The 19,594-nt window shown below is 31.0% G+C and overlaps 1 long non-coding RNA gene across 1 annotated transcript; it reads left to right on the top strand.

Moving 5' to 3' along the window:
* Positions 1-2,230: 2,230 nt before the first annotated feature.
* LOC147801871 (uncharacterized) lies at positions 2,231-19,351 on the top strand. Its single transcript, XR_015430308.1, has 3 exons — positions 2,231-4,935; positions 9,175-9,275; positions 19,099-19,351. It is a non-coding gene; the product is annotated as an uncharacterized LOC147801871 (long non-coding RNA).
* Positions 19,352-19,594: the final 243 nt, after the last annotated feature.

Raw genomic sequence — 19,594 nt, 5'->3', positions numbered from 1 at the left:
TACTCAATTATCGCACTTGATACTTAGCTTAATTGTTTTGGAATTGCTTGACTATTGCTAGGATAATTATTTCGAAATACATTTTAGAAATATTGATTTGTTCAAGAAATGTTATTTTACATTACAATATAAAAAATATAAGTTATATTTAAAAAAAGAATGCGCGTGTTTGCAGTGAACTCACTGTTATTCTAAATGGCTGAGTTTTTCGTTTATAAAAATGACTCTTTCACCTTTGAATTGTCTTAAGAAGAAATATCTTAAAGTTTTACATCTTAAGAAGAAAGCTAAAATGTCTTAAAGAAGTTGACATTTCTTATTTGTTATTTTCAAAATTCATATTTAAACATACTCATATTTCGGTATCTAAAATGTATCTTTGAAATAGAAAAACACAGTATACTCTCAATATCTCAAAATTGAAGGGACGCAAAAAAAATTTCGAGATAGCGAGTTCTAGACGTAACAAGTTCAGAACTAAATATGTTCTAAAAAGTAGAAAAATATATTCTAAGTATAGTACTCTAAAAGGTATAGTCATGAAGCATAAGAATAACTACTATTTTTAAAAGTAAGACAAAAATAATTTTGCATTAAATGGAAAATTGGTTTACAATAAACTTACATTGTGATTTTTCTGAAAAAGTTAATTTTCTATTACGAAAAATATTCGACATAACAAGGTTTTGAGAAGAAACTCTGCCACATAGGTATTCAAATTAACATTATTTGAATGCGTACAGCCAGGGGGGGGGGATATTTTTAAGACTTTGCAAGGTTTTCGAGATATAAAAGTTCAAGATATCGAGAGTATACTGTAATTAAATTTACTTTATTTTATTTAATGTTTTAACCACATTTAGCACGATATCAAATTTTTTGAATTAAAAAAATTAAAAAGCAATTATAATTTTTTTAAATATTTATATTATAAGGTTTTTGCATTTTTATTGTTACATTTTGTATTTGCATTGTTACTGTGAATGATTGAGAGAAAAACAGATCTATTTTATCTCCTACATTGAACGCAATGCAACAATTTAAGACATTTCAATAGGAAAATTTTAGTAATTGATTCAATTGAATGTTAGTTCTTTTTCCTTCCTGGATTTGAATAAGCCAAACTGTGGTGACTTAAATCTTGAATACTTTTTGTAAATCTGAAATTCGTGTTTTTACAATATTGTATAATGCAAATACATAAATGTTTGCGCATGCTTACATGCAGTATGTTTTTTTTTTGTTTTTTTTTGATGACAAGATTTTGCTAAAAATGTTTTAAAATGTTATTTTTAAATAGAAAGTTTCATAATTAACCACACATTGCTCACACATACACAAGATTTCGAAAGGAGAAAAATAAGTGGTTGTTTGTATTTAGCCAAAGTTTGTTCAAGGCAATGGTTTAATTATATAAATGATAGCTTTTTTGTTGGTAATTATTTAAATTAAAAAAATGGTGATATTTTTCAGTTCTAAGCATAGATTTTTAAGATATCAATTTATGGTACATATTTTAGAGCTTAAAGAAATGCAATGCTACTACTTTCAACATTTTCCGTTCTTGCGAGTAACAACTAAATTATTAATGCACGAAAGATTGAAAAGATTCACAAGTTTCAACACAAACAAATTATTGTTTTCAAACTTTATTTTCATTTTAATTTGACTTAAATAAAACATTCTGAAAATTTCCTTTGAATTAAAAAATCGACATTTTTGTTTTTAGAATGTTAAATAATTATTTGTTACATGAAGCGAACTAGCTTTATATTTTGAAACTTTCTATTTATTCTTCTATTTAAAGAGGTGCCAACTATTACGATTTATCCGTAATTATTTAGGTACGTTATAAGGAGTACGGTTGAGTAATAAAAATTTTAATTTTTGAGAATTTTTAAAATCTGTTAAAAGTATTTTTTTTTCCTTGACTACCAAGAGTTATGAAATTATATAACGTTTGCAGCTTATGTTTGAAAAAAAAAGTATCACTTGAGTATTTTTTCATTTAATTCGAAACTGACGTATATTATTAGATATATATATAGAATTAAGTATTTAAAATTTGATTTGATTCCTTTCGGTTATATACATTATTGCATACATTATATGTTATATATATATATATATATATATATATTTAGGTTATTTATATTATATATGCTACCTGCTGTGTATGTTAAAATTATGTATATTATTGCCTATATTGTATATTGTATAGTTTATTGTATATTAGTGATATCTTGGAAAGTTGGCACTTCTGTATAATTTATTGATCTTAAGTTTTCATTCCTTGATTTTAAAAACTTTAAATTTTTTGATTTTTTTGTATTACTTAGATTTTTGTTCCAATGTAAAAAAAGCAGAGAAGTGTATAATTTGAAGAATTAGAAGACTAATATAAATGATTTATATTAGTCTTCTCAAGTATGTTTTATAATATTCTCTGTTTTCCTAAATAGAAAGCTTCTAGAAAACGTGATTGTTGGCTTAACATTCAAATCAGGAGTTCAAAATTATCGATAGACTAATAATATCGGATCAGACTGCTACCCGAATCATAAGACCCACTCCTCCTCTTAAAACTAACTTTCTCTGATCAAATTAAATTAATCAAAACAGACTCCTTTAGTAATTAGTTACAAGTAAGATTTATTGATTTTTAGTTGGTTTTTTCAAAAAAGATTTTTTTTTTAAACATAGTTTATGTAGGTTAAAAAAATTAGGAAAAAAATGGAAAAATAAATCACAAAAAAGGGGGAATATTGCCAGCTGTTTCTCATATTTAAAAAATTTCATTAAATTTTCTATTTTTTCTGCACAATTAATCAACTTATAGTTCTAAATTGAGTTATGAAAGAGTTAGATGAACTTTCTGAGAAACTAGTCAACTTATATAGTTCTAAACTGAGTTATGAGAGTTAAGTAAACTTGTTACCCCCCCCCCCCCCAATATGTTAAGTTTAACAGGTAAGTTTCGTTTATTTTAAATTGTTAAGTTATTTTGTTTTTAGAAAAATGACGAGTAGTTGTGATTAAGGAAAAGTAAAATTAATTTACGTAGGACAAAATATAATGTACATGTGGAAAAAACAGACGAACTAATTGCAAATTTTATTTTACGAAGTAATTGAAAAAATTTAAAACAATTGAAAAAATCCAACTTCAAAGAGTTTGTGCTAAATGTAATATTTTCTAAAAAATAATTCATAAATTTTAATGTTACTCTGATTATTTTCAATCGAATTTTAAATTTAATAAGCAAATATTTTCGTTATGAAATCGCTGTTTTTTGTTATGGTTGCGTTTTTAAAAATTGAATAAGAAACAAAATTTGATGCTACGAGACTATTGAATGCTTGATCAATTTGAAGCTATGTCACCTATCATTAAGATTTTAATTTGAAAAACCCTAAACTAAATCAAACAAAGCAAACATTAATTTTCATGCATTCGCAAATTAAATTTATTATAACATGAATTCGGATAACTTAGGTTATGTCTTAAATTTAAATATAAATTAAAGCAAAATATTGAACCAAAAATTATAAGTTTACAGATTAGTTTTGTAAAAAAAATTTTAACTTATTCCATAGCGTTATTGTTAAAAATCCAGCTTATATTGAACTTTGAACTCTTTACCTCGTTTTGTAAGAAAATATTAATTATTTTATGTTCAATTTCAATGAAGTAATTATTAAAAATACATTAAAAATAACTTTAAAGCACTAATATTTTCTTTTATAAACGTATTATGAAACACCCGTTACATTCTTCAATCTTAAATTAGTTTGTGAAATATTATAGAATTTCATTTTGATTTAACTCGTAATTTAATTCAGAAAGTTGCAACTAGTAAGAAAATATTGATTTTTTTATTTTACTGTCGCGTTGAGTACAATTAACAGTATACAAAATATATGATATAATGACTATATCACACTATATATAAAGAATTCAAATAAAGAATATAGCTCAAATTTTATCTCAATAAAGAAAATATTATTTTATCACATTAAAAAAAATCTTAATCACCTATGAATTTTTAAAAGGAAATTATCAGAATATAGTACAAATTAAAGGGAAAGAAAAGAAAAATCACGTGTAGAGGGTTAAAAAAATTTGTAAAAATCTTTTTAAAGAAATCAAAGATGAATTTTAGGCCATTTTTATTTGGCAATCCCATGTGGTTGCCTAGGTTCACCAAATGCTATGCCTAGCCCTGCCGAAACCTTGGTCATAAGAGTTTTCCTAGTTGCCAATTGGCAATCATAGATGAGGAGTCTACCTATATTATTATTCTATGAAAAACCTCTCTTCTGAATGTGTAGCTAACTTCATTTATTCTGTTTTGTGCCATGCATAAAACAGAAGGTAATATTTTAAGTAAATATGGATAATGGAATGTTTTAATGCCTTCTGAGTTCGGAGTTCAAAAAAAAAAAAAAAAAAAAAAAAAAAAAAAAAAAAAAAAATAGAACTAACGTCTAGAAAGAACGAATCGCGATTTGTCTTCAAATTTGAATTTTATTTTGCAAATTAATGATATTAACGCGCAGTGTTGTCAACCGCTAACGGTAAACTTAGTGGAAGAAATTCAGTTGAATAATTTCTTAATCACCAATTTCAATCGAGAAAAATTGATGTTCATTTTTAAATTTCCGAGGTCGATTGTCATCTGTCTACTTTTTACTCTTTAAAAACTGTTGTACAATGTTTACTTTTTAATTATGTATTTCATTTCAGATTTTAATCTAATATTTTTTTCAGGTGAAACTAATGAATATTTTAGATATTTTTCAGTTTATCGATGTCGTTATTTTGTGTTCTCTGATCTTATTCGTATGGATGAATAGCCTTTTGTATGCTTAAGCACAGATGAAGAGAGCAGGAAATAATTAGAAAATTCTCCAAGCTCATCTTTTAGTATATCAGGTTAGTTTTAACAATTGTATGATAGTGAATTCATGCTGATTTGAAACCGATTCCCGTAAAAGTTGTTATAAATAAAAGGAATTTTTTTATTTATTTACAATTGAGTAAAATCCGCGGAAGTTTCATGAAGTGCATAAAAGGAAAGCGGAACTTCCTGATTATCTTTTGACTTAATAATCAGAATTTTACATAGTTATGACTCAATCTTAACGGTTCAAGGGTTAAACCTTAAGTATGCTGATTAATTAGTGCATACGATTTTTTTTGTTATGAAATCAGATACAAAAACGTACTTTCTCTGAATAAAAATACCTTTTTTCCCTTAGAATTTGGATTGTTAACCCTCAAAATATAGGTGGGGTTATCCGAAATCTGGAAAATAGTGCCCAACTACTTGTTCCTGTTTAACGTTAATTTTACTTTACTTTTTGCGTATTTTGCCAAAATATTTCGACTCAATTATAAAAGTCACTTATTTAAAGATAATTCCATGCAAAAAATATTTTTAATAATTATCTATAATTTATTATTTTATCTAATAATTGTCGAAAAAAACTTGAATAGTAAAGTATAAAAAATTTTACAGCATCTTGGCGAAAATATTTTTGAATGATAATAAACAAAATATCAAAAAAATTGGCTGAATAATTCTTGAGAAATTAAATTTTAAATGCATGGTATTTTTCACGCACTGCAAGCACTAATTCATGTTTTGTAAACCGGTCCCTATATTGTTGACTCTTTATTATTCAAATAAAACACTGGGATCAAACGTTAACTAAAGTCCAATTTTTCTTCTATCTTCGAGTTATTACGTTCTTTTCAACTATGATAATGATTGCTTGTACGGTCGTTTGGAACGTATTTAAATCGTAAAATAATATAACCTAATCATTTGCTTATGGTGTATCAATTAAACCATCACTCGTGGTTCACATGATGTAACAGCCATAAGCAAAAAGTTAAGATTATTAAGGTTATTAAGAATTTAAAAGAAACAATGAACTACTTCAACACCCTAAAGTAACGTCTAACTCACGGGTTCTAATTTTTTCAGTAATGGAACCCTAAACTGTCGACTTTTGTTTTGGTTTGACATAGATTTTTGTCCTGATAATCCTGATTTTTGTTTGCGTACAAAACATCAAATTTTCAACGAATACAAATTGGAATTATAACCGTTGTTGAACAACCGACCCACTTTTTTGATTTACGACTAATAGTGATGAACTCCGTAGCCTTGTAATTTTGAACCCAATCCAGAAGACGAGGGAACTACTAGATCGAGTATTGGGATTTGCCCTCGTGGAACACTTTTTGACAAGCATTTGCGTTACATGGAGAGGAAGACCACGAGAACTTTCTACGGTTAGCCTGACGTCAAAGGGACTCTAACCCATGATCCGTCTATCACTGAAGATATTTCACTTCAGCTCTGTAGTCGATGCAAGCTGGATGCGGATTCGCATCGACCAGCCTTAGCTGGGATTTGAATCCGGTTCACCTTATTGGAAGGCGAACGCTCTATCCCCAGAGCCAGCACCCCCTTCTCTATTCCATGAGCTCTATCCCTTGAGCTGTTTAAAGAATCAACATATTTAAATTTTCGATTCAACATCATTTCATTTTAATTTAATTAATACCGCTGTGAAAATCGCTAGATTCAATTGTTTAAGCTTAAATTTTTTTTCTTGAATTGTATATATGGGTGATTCTCACGAAACATGACAATTCAGACCAAAGAATTTTTTCAAATTCAAAGTCTTCAAAATAATTCAAAAAATTTTTCTTGTATACTTCAACTACACTTATTAATATCTTATAGACAGCGGTGTAGTTTATTGACATTTGCTCGAGAAAAAAAATAGAATAGAAATTCACCAAATTTTGAATGCAGGAAAATGACATATTACCTTAGAAGTTTGAAAAACAGTCATTTTAAGTTAATAGTAAGTAACTCAACTTAAGCCTATATGTTAGATGAACCATAAATTGCTTAAATTAATTCTTTTTATCCTCTGTAGAAAGAAACAAAAAAATTTTTTGTTGCAGAATAAAATTTTGTATAATAATCAATCATTAAATAAATAAATAACTTTGATTACATCCAACCATATTACAATCATACATAAACTTGGTATAAGGTTAATATTTGCTTTCCCTCTTTACAGTATTAGCAGTTAAAAAGAATTTCTGGTAACACTTCAATGTCCTGGCATTCATAAGCCAAGAAAATGACAGCCAGGATAATGACAAATTCGCCATTTTATAACATATAACTTTACTTTAATTTAATATTTTGGCCGAAGACGTTTATATTCTGCAGAAAACAACAGTATTTCTTAAAATAACTCAGATAAATCTAATGTAGTTTTTGTTATTAATGATTTCAAGAAGCCAGGAAAATGACAGCATAAAAACCTACTCACCTTGAAAAAATTTTTGAAGCAGATTTTGAGCCAGAAAATTAGTTCTTTATTCATGCAACAAGACATGTTGAGATAGGAGGGTATCTAATCAATCTAATAACATAAGATATTGATTCCTGGCGCTATCTATTTTGGTTATAAATCACTAAGTAAAAGTAGCCAGGAAAATGACAGATTTTCATTGGACAAACAAATTATTAACAGAAAAAACTATTTTAAACGAAGTTTCAGTAAACAATACCCTCTGCATATATTCTAGAAATGCTTACATAGGATAAGATAAAAAAAAATTAGATTTTGAAAAATGATGGGAAGTTTTGAAGCTAGTTATTATTGGAAATATTGCTTGGGACATGCCAGGAAAATGACATTTTGATATTCAATTAAATTTTTTAAGTATACAAAACAGTCAATGCTAGTGCAAAGTCATTTTAAAATGCCTACAGCAATGCTATTTATTATTTTTTTTTAAAGTTCTTTTAGCATTATAGTATTAGATCTTGGAGCAAGGGACAGTGAATTGTCATGTTTCGTGAGAATCACCCATATATGGTTCAGGCATATAATATCATTTGATTTAAAGTTTCAAAATTTATGGGACTTAGGTTGAAGTTTTGTCATTTCATAATTATTGATTCTTCGCTTTTGTCTAATTTAAAAAACAATCTATTCTTATCAACAATACAGTAATATCATAGAATTCTTAATAGATTTAGGTATCATGTTCTAAATTACTGCTGCAAAAATATGAAACGGCATATTTCTTGTATTTTTATTCCGAGTTTTTAAAATCCTTTTTTTTAAATCATATGAAAAAAGGAAATTTTGAACTCAATTAGAACTCCGACAATAAGACTTTATAAATTCTATAGTTACAAAAATTTGAACAAAGGAACTATCAACATATAGATTAAAAATAATTAAAGTTTCTTATCTACTTAGCAGTTTGTTATTTCAGGAATTTTAGAATTTTTCAACATAATTACGCTAAAGAAAACCTTATTAAATAAATTTTATTAATGAAATTTTATGAGCGTAAATAGGTGAACATATAGTTGTTTATTATTTAAATCGAACAAAATCTTCTCTGATACAGATTAGTTGTTGGAATGGATCTCTTTGTACTGTTGATTTAAATTTATTTTAATCCATTTAACAGCCAGTTGAATAATCAAAACTGATTGATAACAAATTAATATAAAATTGTTGTATTTGAATAAAAAATATTACGTTCTAATTCTCTTTTAAGAGATTAAATCTTTAATTTGAAATATTAGGCTTGGACTAAAGACAAATATTAAATTAAAATTATGAAAAAATGAGTGTCTTCAGATAGCTTCTCAGTAAGAAAGGTCTCCTATTGATAGTTCAATTAGTTATAACATTTTGAAACGTAACAAGCGAAATTAATTTATTGTGTATGAAATATATGTTTTTTCATTTAATTAATCTTTTATTACCCATTGGCAAAATGGGTGCTCTTTTGGGGTTAATGGCGTGCGCACCTTATTTGGATATCAGACTTTTCTATTGTGTTCAAGAGTAATCGTAAGCAGTGAGCATGCGTCGTCATTAGATGCGTTTCTATGGCGACCGCTGCTGTTGGATAATTTTTTTAAAATTCTTTTATATGTCTTGCTTTTGTTTACTTTTTGATATTTATTAGATATAGTGTAAATAGTGACTGATAGTCAGGTGCGCTTTGCATCCATTTAATTAAAATAAAATATATATATTTTTATACAACATGAAAATTTCATGGTCTTTAAATTTCTATTTATTTTATTTATTTATTTATTTTTTATTCTAGTGCCAATGGGGCTGACACTCTTTTTAACAAACTGTATGTGGAGGGTATGATTGTATTTCATCATTAAATACTGTTGAATGTTTTGATCCTGAAAAAAATTGGTGAGTTTATTTGTTTTGTCTAATTCAAATAAGTTATAAATAGGTTTAAATTTGTTAAATTTAAAATGCAAATTTTTTTCATTAAAACTGTAACTAATCATTAATCATCATGTAAGCAAATCATTAAAACTGTAGTTTTCATTAACTAGTAAAATGTTTTGTTTGAAAAATATGCTACCTATGTTTAAAGTTAACACGCAAACTTTAGATTTTTTTCCCCTTCAAAATTCTATCATGTGTAAGATTTTAAATATACTTTTAAAAATGTGATACATTAATTGTATCAAGTATTGAGGTTTATTGTGAATCTTACTGAATTTTTAATTTAAAAGATTTCAATGCTGTTGGATTATTTTATGAAAAGAAATTTTTTTTTCTCAATAATAATCAAATATCTTTCGAAATCAAATTTCGCTAATATTAAGTTTTTGAAGTACGAATTTAAAGAACCTTTACCAATCTAATATCTTATAAGTCTATTATCAGAAAACTCATGATAACAGGAATTATAGCGATACGAAATTTTTTATACTTTTCTGCTATAAAAGTGAGCAAAACTTCAAAAAAGAACAAAATAGATGTTATTATTTATTTCTGGTATCAATGCAGAAAAATGAAAAACGAACTACATTTCACCTTATTTCCCTTATGAAATTTTAATTTATTATGTTAATAAAACAAATATGTGTAGACAACCCTTGTCCAGACAGGGCTAAAGAGAATCGAAGAGCGAGTTCACTCCGCTCTTAGAGCTGAAGCTACGATTTCCCTCGTCATGACGTCACTGTGTCCACAGATCTCGGAGATCGCAAGCAAAGATATTATGATAACTTTGCATCTTTCTCTTTGTAAAAATAAGTTTAGACTTTTTCTGGTTATTAGCTTTCAAACTTTACGTAATTAACACATTATTTCCGTTCATAAACATAGCTCAAAAAAACTTTCTCAGCCATTATATTAAAAAAAATACCATTTCAAACTTATAAAAATCTTTTACTAGTTGGCGAAAATGACACTGTAAATACTTTATTTTAAAAAGTTCAGTTTTAACTTTAATTATTAAGAAAAATGAAAGCATATATCGAAGCTTTTTTTTATCTACATATTCTTTTATAATAATAAGTTGAGTTAAATTTAGAATCCCTAATTTTAAAATATGCAGGTGATAGCAATTTGTTCATACTTAATCATTAGGAAACATCAACCTTAAACGTTAATTACTGAAACAAAATAATAATTTAAGTTCATGATGACATTAGAAATTTTACAATTGCTTATAGATATTTAAATTTACGATAATATAATTTATAGATATTTAAATTTAAGAGAATATAATTTTTAAAAAAAATCATAAATATTTAGAATAACTACATTAAAAAATATGTTACGAAATTAGGAGAATTCCAACTATGTACTATATATTTTATTTATACTTTTTATTTACATTTTAATTTTCGTTGACTTTATCCATTTTTTAATTTTTTTTCACCTGCCTTTCTTTTTGAAGTAACGAGGCGGTTTCTATTTAGATAATGAATTTTTATAAAAGTTCTTAACGACAGAATAAACGTATTGCTGTTTTATATTAACTGTGTCATTTCGGAATCCATTCTTTACATAGTTGTTCATTTACTTTAGGAAACACGCGGAAAATTATATTTTTTCTATTTGTTTTTCTATCAGAATATTTGCAAGTTGCAATCGTGCAAACTGGCATTTCGATAATAGTTTTAAATTCTTGTAAATTCACTGCAAAGACTGAGGAAAGTCATTATAGAAAATAACAAATGTCCTAGAATATCTCGCAAAAAGAAATGCTCCAATATTAGTTAGAGCTAGTAAGGCCGAACGCTCCGTTCTTGAAGTAAAAGTGCAAGCTTTGCGCCAAAGTGACGTCACTAGAGAAAATCTGAGGATTGGCGCGGCGAGAGTTTCTTCAAAGGAGTGAACCAGCCCTTCTATTCTCTTTAGCCCTGTGTCCAGAGTTACCTTCCTCTTTACTGAAGAAAAAAAGTCTTTGTTTCTTTCAAGAATCCTGCCGCACGCTTCAAATGAGTGTGTTATTTGTTGGCTACTTATCTGCAATGGCATATTTTAAATTTTAATTTTATTTATCTGGAATGGCATCTTATTTAGTTTTTGATTTTACTTATTTGCAATGGGATCTTATTAATTTTGATTAAGATTGTAATCTACGTTCAGTATTCTCAATATGTGATGGCTCGGGGATAGAGCGCTCTCCTTCCAATCAGGTGAACAGAGTTCGAATCCCTACGATGGCTGGTCGACGCGAATCCGCAGCCGGTTTGCACCGACCTCCGTGGTGACGTGACATATTCTCTGTGGTAGACGGATCATGGGTTAGAGTCCCTTTGCCGTTAAGCTAATCATGGGATGTTCTTGTGGTCTTTCTCTCCACGTAATGCAAATGCGGGCTAGTTCCCTCAAAAAAGTCCTTCATGAAGGCAAAATTTCTCCCAATACTTGATCCAGAAGTTTCCCTGTCTTTTGGATTGGGTGTAAAATTAGAAGGCTACGGAGTTGAACATTAGTAGTCTTAAACCTATAAATTGGCTCGGCTGTTCAACGACGGTTATAAATAACATCAATAACTATTCTACAGTATTTTCCGGTTTACTGTAAGGTTGTTTAAGGTTAAATATGCGTACTTGCTTATAACTACAGGCTTGCATGTTAAGACGACAATCTACTTGTTACTACGGATTGTCGTTATTGCGGGCTTTTATTGAATTATAATTTAATGTTAAAACAATAACTAGAGCAGGGATCGGCGAACTCTTTTGATCGAGGACCAAAAATCGAAAAAGAAAAGTTTGTTTGAAAGAAAAGAAAAGTTGTCAACCTGATTATTCTTTGAGAAGACTTTTTGCATTTTGTCATCTTTCACATTCAGACATTGTTTCGTAGTTTACATTCTTGTGCTTGACAGTAAAATGTCGGTAATGTTGTATTCTTTAAAAACTGCTACAGCTTCATTGCTGATAAGACATACTGGTTCATCATTTACAACTGTAAAAAAATATTTCTAAGTTCATTCACCATTGAACGCACCGCACTCTGAATCAACTTTGCGCTTTTAGTAGCCATTTTGGGGTTAAAAAATATTTCAAATAACTCAAACAAGTAAGCACACCGGGCAAAAATTTAGTCACCTTTAGAGAAATCATGAAAAACATCATTTAAAAACGTATAACGCCTCCTCTGAATTTGATAACAACCTGGATTCAGTTACGAAGTGAGTTCACAAGGTTTTACAGGTACGACGAATCAAGTTTAAGTCACACGATGAGGATTTGCTTGCGCAAATGCACCAAATTGCGAGGATGCTGATTTTGGCGTTTTACCCGTTGGCAATATGTCCCACAAATTTTCAATGGTTTTCAAGTCAGGGGTTTTTGCAGGCCAGTCGCGTTGCTATTGAGTGTCTGAGTGTTCATAAAACCAGTCACTTGTTCTTTCGGCCGATAAACGTTGCTGTTATTACCTTGAAGAAATAGGAGTATCGACAGCATACTCTTCAGAAAGATGTTGACTGAAAGGCAGCACCTGATCATCCAGAATGTGCAAATAAACTTGTTGGTTCATGTTAGTGGCCACCTGAGTGAGGGGACCCAATCCATTAAAAGAAAAACACTCCCAAAACATGACAAACCCACCTCCGGCTTTCACCTGACCTCGCACGCAGTCAGGATGAAATGCTTCATATGATTTTCGGTGTACTCGACGACTTGTGTCATTTGGATGAAAGCAAAAGGGTGATTCATTAGACTATATTACATTCCGCCTGTCAGCAACTGTCCCCGTTTGGTGACTTCTAGCCCACTGAAGTCGCGCAACTTTATGTGCCTGTGTGAGCAATGACTTCCTGCGAGGTGTTCGAATCCAAATGATCGCTGCATGCAGCTCCCGTAGCAATATTCTCTCCCTAATAGGTTGGGATGGACCTTCATTAACTAACTGAAGTAATTCCTGTCAGGTTTGGAAAGGATGTTGATTGATAAGTCGTAAAACACGTCTCCGGTTACTTTCATGCGGGATCTTCTTCCAACCACAATTCTAAGATCGTCTTTCATGACCACGTGTATTGAACCACTGCTTGTAGACACGTTGAACAGTTAGCATCAAAACACCAACAAATCCAGCAACATCATTCACTGTATGATCATGGACATGGCCAAACACAATTATCCTTTTTTGCCACTCTGTCACATCCTTACACTTACCCATATTTACACACAATTTCTACTTAAAAGAAAAATATCTCACTGATGGCTACTTGCCTTTGATCACGTTGAGGCAGTGGGGACGCAGTTGAGCATGTTACTTTACACTGCGTCATATAACGAAACCTAACGATTCATCTGTGCTAGAGCGCTAGGGTGACTAATTTTTTGCCTGATGCGCTTACTAGCTATTTTATACATTTTATAACTTCCATTATTTACAATAACGTTATACGTGTGCAATCTTTCAATATGCAATAAATTATGTTAGAACTCGCCCTGGCAAAAAAATCTGCTTGTTGGAGCTTAAAATGCGCAGTCTGCCACTTGTGAAGTATAGTTCGCCTATATTAGATTCAGTATGTCTGCTCCTCGAGAAAGACAAACGCTCGTTGGCGCCTATCTACGGCTATCCTATAAAGAACATCTGCTTTCAACATTTTACCAATTGAAGCTGTCTTTGCTAGCTATTTCCATCAATTTATGTTTTATAGAGAAAGAAAATGAAGAAAGTAAAAGGGCTATCAGTACTTTGTTTAAAAAAAGGAGCAAAAATTGCCTTAAACACAGTAGACAAGAAAATGGATGCATAGTGTACGAGGCGCATCCAGAAAGTAAGTTTCCCTAATTTATAAAAAAAAGAACTCAGAATTTCAGGAACATATTTATTGGCAACAAGTACATTAATGTTTCAGCTATTTTTCAATATAGCCACCACCAGAATTCAGACACTTGTCGTATCGGGGATCAACTTTTCTATCCCTCTGTCATAGAACTCTGCCGTCTGTGAATGGAACCCGCGTGTGACAGACGTCTTCAGCTCTTCGTCGTTGCCAAAACGTTCAGCGGAGGACAGGAATTTCTAGGGGTGCAAGAAAACGTGAAAATCGCTGGGAGCAATATCAGGGCTGTAGGATGATCAAACAACTCCCAGCTAAATTCCGTCTAAACAGCTGCTGTGCGTCATGCCGTATGTGGACGAGCATTGTCATGGAGGAGCGCAACACCTGCAGTAAGCATTCCACGACTCTTGTTTTGAATGGCACGTCACAATTTCGGCAGTGTTTCACAATAACGGTAGACGTTTGTCACACGCTGGTGTCATTCACTGGCGGCAGAGTTCTACGACAAAGGGATACAAAAGCTGATCCCACGATGCGACAAGTGTCTCAATTCTGGTGGTGGCTGTGTTGAAAAATAGCTGGAACATTGCTGCACTTGTTGCCAATAAATGTGTTCCTGAAAGTGTGCTTTTTTTTTATAAATTAGGGAAATTTACTTTTTGAATGCGCCTCGTATATTGTTTATATTCGCCACGGATCGGCAAGTGAAAATTCTATCCGCGGACCGGATTAAATCTTCCTGTGGGCCGTAGTTTGCCCATCCCTGGACTAGAGTGAAATAGTGTGACGTCATTCATACCACTGACTTGTATTGCAAACCGCGAAGATAAATGAATGTAGAGCAATGTAACCAGCAAAAAGCGGTTATTTTAAAGTGTGTAGCAGAAATCCTGAAAAAAAATTTTTTTTTGCAAGTGGTAATTTGGTATTAAGCCAAAATTTGTTTAATGTAAGGATTTATTTATGTAAATGATAGCTTTTTCTGTGAGTAATTATTTCAATTATGAAAAATGTTAGTGATAATTTTCAGTACTAAACATAGATTTTTAACTTATCAATTTATGGTTCATATTATTATTAGAGCTTAGGGAAATGCAATGCTACTGCTTTTTAACATTTTCAGTTCTTACGAATAATAATTTATGTATAAATGCGCGAAAGGTTGAGCAGGCTCACAAATACCTATTTTCTAATTTTATTTTGATTTTAATTGGTTTTAAATAAAACATTCTGAAAATTTCCTGATAATTAAGAAAATCTACATTTTTGTTTTTAGAATGTTAAAAAAGAATTCTTGGACACATTAATGAAGTGAACTAGCTTTCGATTTTGAAACTTTCTATTTATTCTTCTATTTAAAGAGATGCCGACCAATACCATTTATCCGTAATTATTACTGTTTCGTAATAAGAATTACGGTTGAGTAATAGAAATGTCAATTTTTGAGAATTTTTGTAATATTCTGTTAAGAATGGACTAGAGTGTAATAGTGTGACGTCATTGATATCACTGAATGTTGACTTGTATTGCAAACCGAGAAGAAAAATGACTGGTAGATCTAAGTGACCAGCAAAAAGCGCTTTATTTAGAAGTGTGTAGCAGAATTCCTGAAGATAAAAGAATTTTTCTTCAGCAAGAAGAAAAGTAACTTAGCTGTTGATCGCTCTGATTACTATCTTCACTCTTTAAACTTAAAGGGTGAAGATAGTAAGAATAATAAAAAATGAAATGGTGTTGATTTCTAACTTTCCTGCGCATGAATATCAGAAATAAATAATAATGCCTTTATTTCTTTATTTTTGCTTTCTTTCATTACTCACTAGAACAGCAGCAAAAACGCGTTTTCCTCTTTTTTTTTCTTTTTTGCAATAGTGGAAAGAATAGTGGTAGTTTTTACTTTTTACGAATGTAATATTTTTTTTTTTTTTGGTCTCTTTGTTGCTCGCTTGGAAACTGGTAGTAATAGGCGGTTTCTCGTTATTACAGTATGAGGTTAGAAATTTTAAGATTTAGATTTATCACTTCAAAGAATTTATTTAATCTCTTAATGATTTTATTAAAAAACATTTGAAATTAAAAACTCTATAACCAAAGATTTGGAAAGGTGCTGAATATACTTGTGATAATTGGAGATTAGTGGCAAGAACGGTTAAGGTTCATAAAAGCTGATTCTCAAAAAAAAAAAAAAAAAAAAAAAAAAAAAACGAATTCACGCGGACACTAACCGTTTATCCACAGCATGGCCAATTTTCACATCATAATAACTCTCGGGGAGCATTGGTTTTCCCCGTTATTGATTTATCTAATACTCAAATTGTTACAGAGTGAGAGTCAGTCATCATTTTTGCGAAAAATAGGCAAAAAGCATTCTCTCATTTTGATCTTCAATTGTTTTAACTTTATTTCCCTAAAAAGTTTTTTTATTTTTTTGTTTATTATTATTTAAAGAACTCAACATCTCTTTCACTCAATTTTATATTTTAACTAAATACCTTAAGTCTAAATCTTCAAGTCGGAGTAACATTTCCAAATCAGTTAATTTTTTTAAATCTCTTATAATGCCGTGGTAAATATAATTAAAACCAAATTCATAATATCGATGGAAATATATTTTCTCCCCGGCAATTTTTGCAGCTTTAGGAAATCATAGGGATTGAGCCGTGGTGACTCAGGGCATAGAGCACTCGATTCTCGATGAGGTGACCTAGGTTCGACCCCATCCAAGCGATAACTGGTTGATTCGAATTCCGCACTCTGCTCCCACCGACTATAGTGCTGACGTAAAATATCGTCAATGATGGACGAATCATGGGTTACAATGTCCTTACCATCAGGCTAAATATGGATGGCCATCTTGGTTTTCCTCTCCATGAAACGCAAATGCTGGTTAGTTCGATCAAGAAGTCCTCCACGAAGGCTCTGCCAGCGATCCAGGAATTCTCTTGTCTACTGCAATGGGGTCAAAATTACAAGGCTACGGAGTTGAACTTTAGTAGCCGTTAATTGAGTCTGCTGTTCAATGACGGTTATAAAATCATAGACGTTGACAACTTCAGAAAAATACAAGAGGAAAAAAAAACAATGAAGACCTTTGTTTTCATAAATCTATGTAACAGTAACGGTTAGCGTCGGATCAGGAAGAGAGGTGAATACTCAGAAGATATTGTCTCCTCTGCGTATTGTGCGTTTTTCCATTCCGTATTATCGATTTATTTGTAGTTATGAACACAGAATTTATAAATTTGGTTATTGATAAGCGCAGAAATTAAAGTTTGTAATAAATTTTTTACAGTAGGTAAAATTTTCAAAACTCGTTCCACCTTCTCCCCTAAAAAAAAAGTTTTTTTAAAAGTCAAATTAACTTTAGGTAATAAGCTAAATTAATTTCTTTTTATAAGCCAATCTCACTCCTCCCGTAAGCTATGTGGTTCCCAGCAGATCACCGAAGTCAAGCATCACTGGCTGCAGTCAGTGTGCGGGTGGGTGACCACTTGGATTAGTCTGTGTAGGGACTAAGGGTGTGCGGTATTGGTCCTCGTTAAACTGTTCTACTGTAAAGTGCTCGACTTCGCGTGCAGGTCGTCGGGTTAACCAAAGCGGGGTGCCATCCCCTCTGCAGAGGATCAAAATTGTGATGGCATGTCTCCGGATCATCCTCAGGTATGTTTCCCAGACCGTCGCCAATAGCCCATTGTGCAGCTCTAGTGCGACGTAAAATGAACTACAACAAGAACAACCGTAAGCTATGTTTTCAATAAACCAAGTTTCATTCTAAAGTGAATTTTCCAAGCCGAGCCCTTCCCTTGTAAATTCATTCTGTTAAACTAATATTTTAATTTTAAAAAAAATGGACTTCACTATATGATTTATTGTGGTGATTACTAATTTATTTATTTTAAATATGAATATTTCGCCTAAGTTCTATTTTTAACTATAAGATGGCTATTTATTCTTTGTCTTAATTATGTTGGTAACTCTGCCATGAGAATACAAGTTAATATAAGCGATCACTGTAATTCTTACGGATATATTTTTCACAACCGTCGTTGATTAGCAGACCCAAATTTTGGTTTTATGACTACTAATGTTTAATTCCACAGCCTTGTAATTTTGAACCCAATTCAGAAGACAAGGAAACTTCTGGATCAAGTTTTTTCATTTTATTTTATAACCGTCATTAAACAGCCGACCCAAGTTTATGGGTTTACGACTGCTAATGTACAACTCCCTAGCCTTGTAATTTTGAACCCAATCCTGAAGACAAGGGAACTCCTGGATCGAGTATTGGATGAAATTTGCCTTCGTGGAGGACTTTCTGATGGAGCTAACCCGCATTTGCGTTACATAAAGAGGAAGACCACGAGATCCTCCCACGGTTGTCCTGATGGCATGGAAACTTTGACCCAGGATCCGTCTACCACGGAGGATATTTCAAACCAGCACTGTGGTCGGTGCAAGACGCATGCGGTATTCGTATCGACTGGGATTCGAACCCGGTTCGCTTCAAATGGATCAAGTATTGGGAGTAAATTGCAGAATTAATGAAAGATTACTTAAATGTTTCATTTTGCACTTTAGTATTAAGGTTACAACTGAAAACTAATTTTTATAGTTTTGAACAGTTTCGCAACTATAAAAATCCACAGCATTAGACTACACAATTCAAGGTATTTTTGAAAACTGCAAAAAAAAATTTCCCCTTCTATTTTTAAGTATATCTTGTTTAAATAAAGCATGTTATGCTTAAGGAACTAACTATTTTTCTTAAAAATGGAAACATTAATAAGTATTAATGCATGACAGCAGTGTACATTTAATCAAAGAATGTTATGCTTAAGGAAGAAACTATTCTTCTTAAAGATGGGAAAAAATTAACGAGTATTAATACATGACAGCAGTGCTCTTTTGATTGCCCATTATCAATAGAGTTTAATTTTTTAAATTTTTTCTCCCTAGAATCTGAAGAAAAACTTCTGAGAACTCCAGTAAGTACCCGTCTGACGTACATGAATGAAATCAGTGTAGAGTAACTGAATATTGTCGGTAAGTTTTAATTCACTTTAAAAGATTTCTTACTTGAGGTTCAGAAAATGGTTACGTACTTGGCAATGTTAGTAAGTAAACTCTCACTTGTAAGGTAAGACACTTATTTATCCTTAAGTTCTGCATGGTGCTATACTGGAAGCAAACACTCATTTATTATTTGCAAGGAGGTAGAGTGGCTTTTTTAAATGATTATTTTTTTTTTTTGGGGGGGGGGGTTGAAACTCGAAACAATTTTATTCGATTATTTTTTACCTGATGGTTAGCTAATTTTCAAATGTGCCGCTCGCTAATAAACTTTCGAGATTTTCCCTCTTTTAAATCGCATGTTCCGACTTTCGATCGTTTCGTTTTACTATTGTTTCATCATAAAGCGTTTTCCGCTTCTTCCACATTATTCTAATTTTTT

The sequence above is a fragment of the Parasteatoda tepidariorum genome, chromosome 11 (genome assembly GCF_982258835.1).
Source record: "Parasteatoda tepidariorum strain Cologne lab strain chromosome 11, Ptep-v5.0, whole genome shotgun sequence".
NCBI classification, from domain to species: domain Eukaryota; kingdom Metazoa; phylum Arthropoda; class Arachnida; order Araneae; family Theridiidae; genus Parasteatoda; species Parasteatoda tepidariorum.
This window is presented reverse-complemented; position numbering and strand designations above follow the sequence as displayed.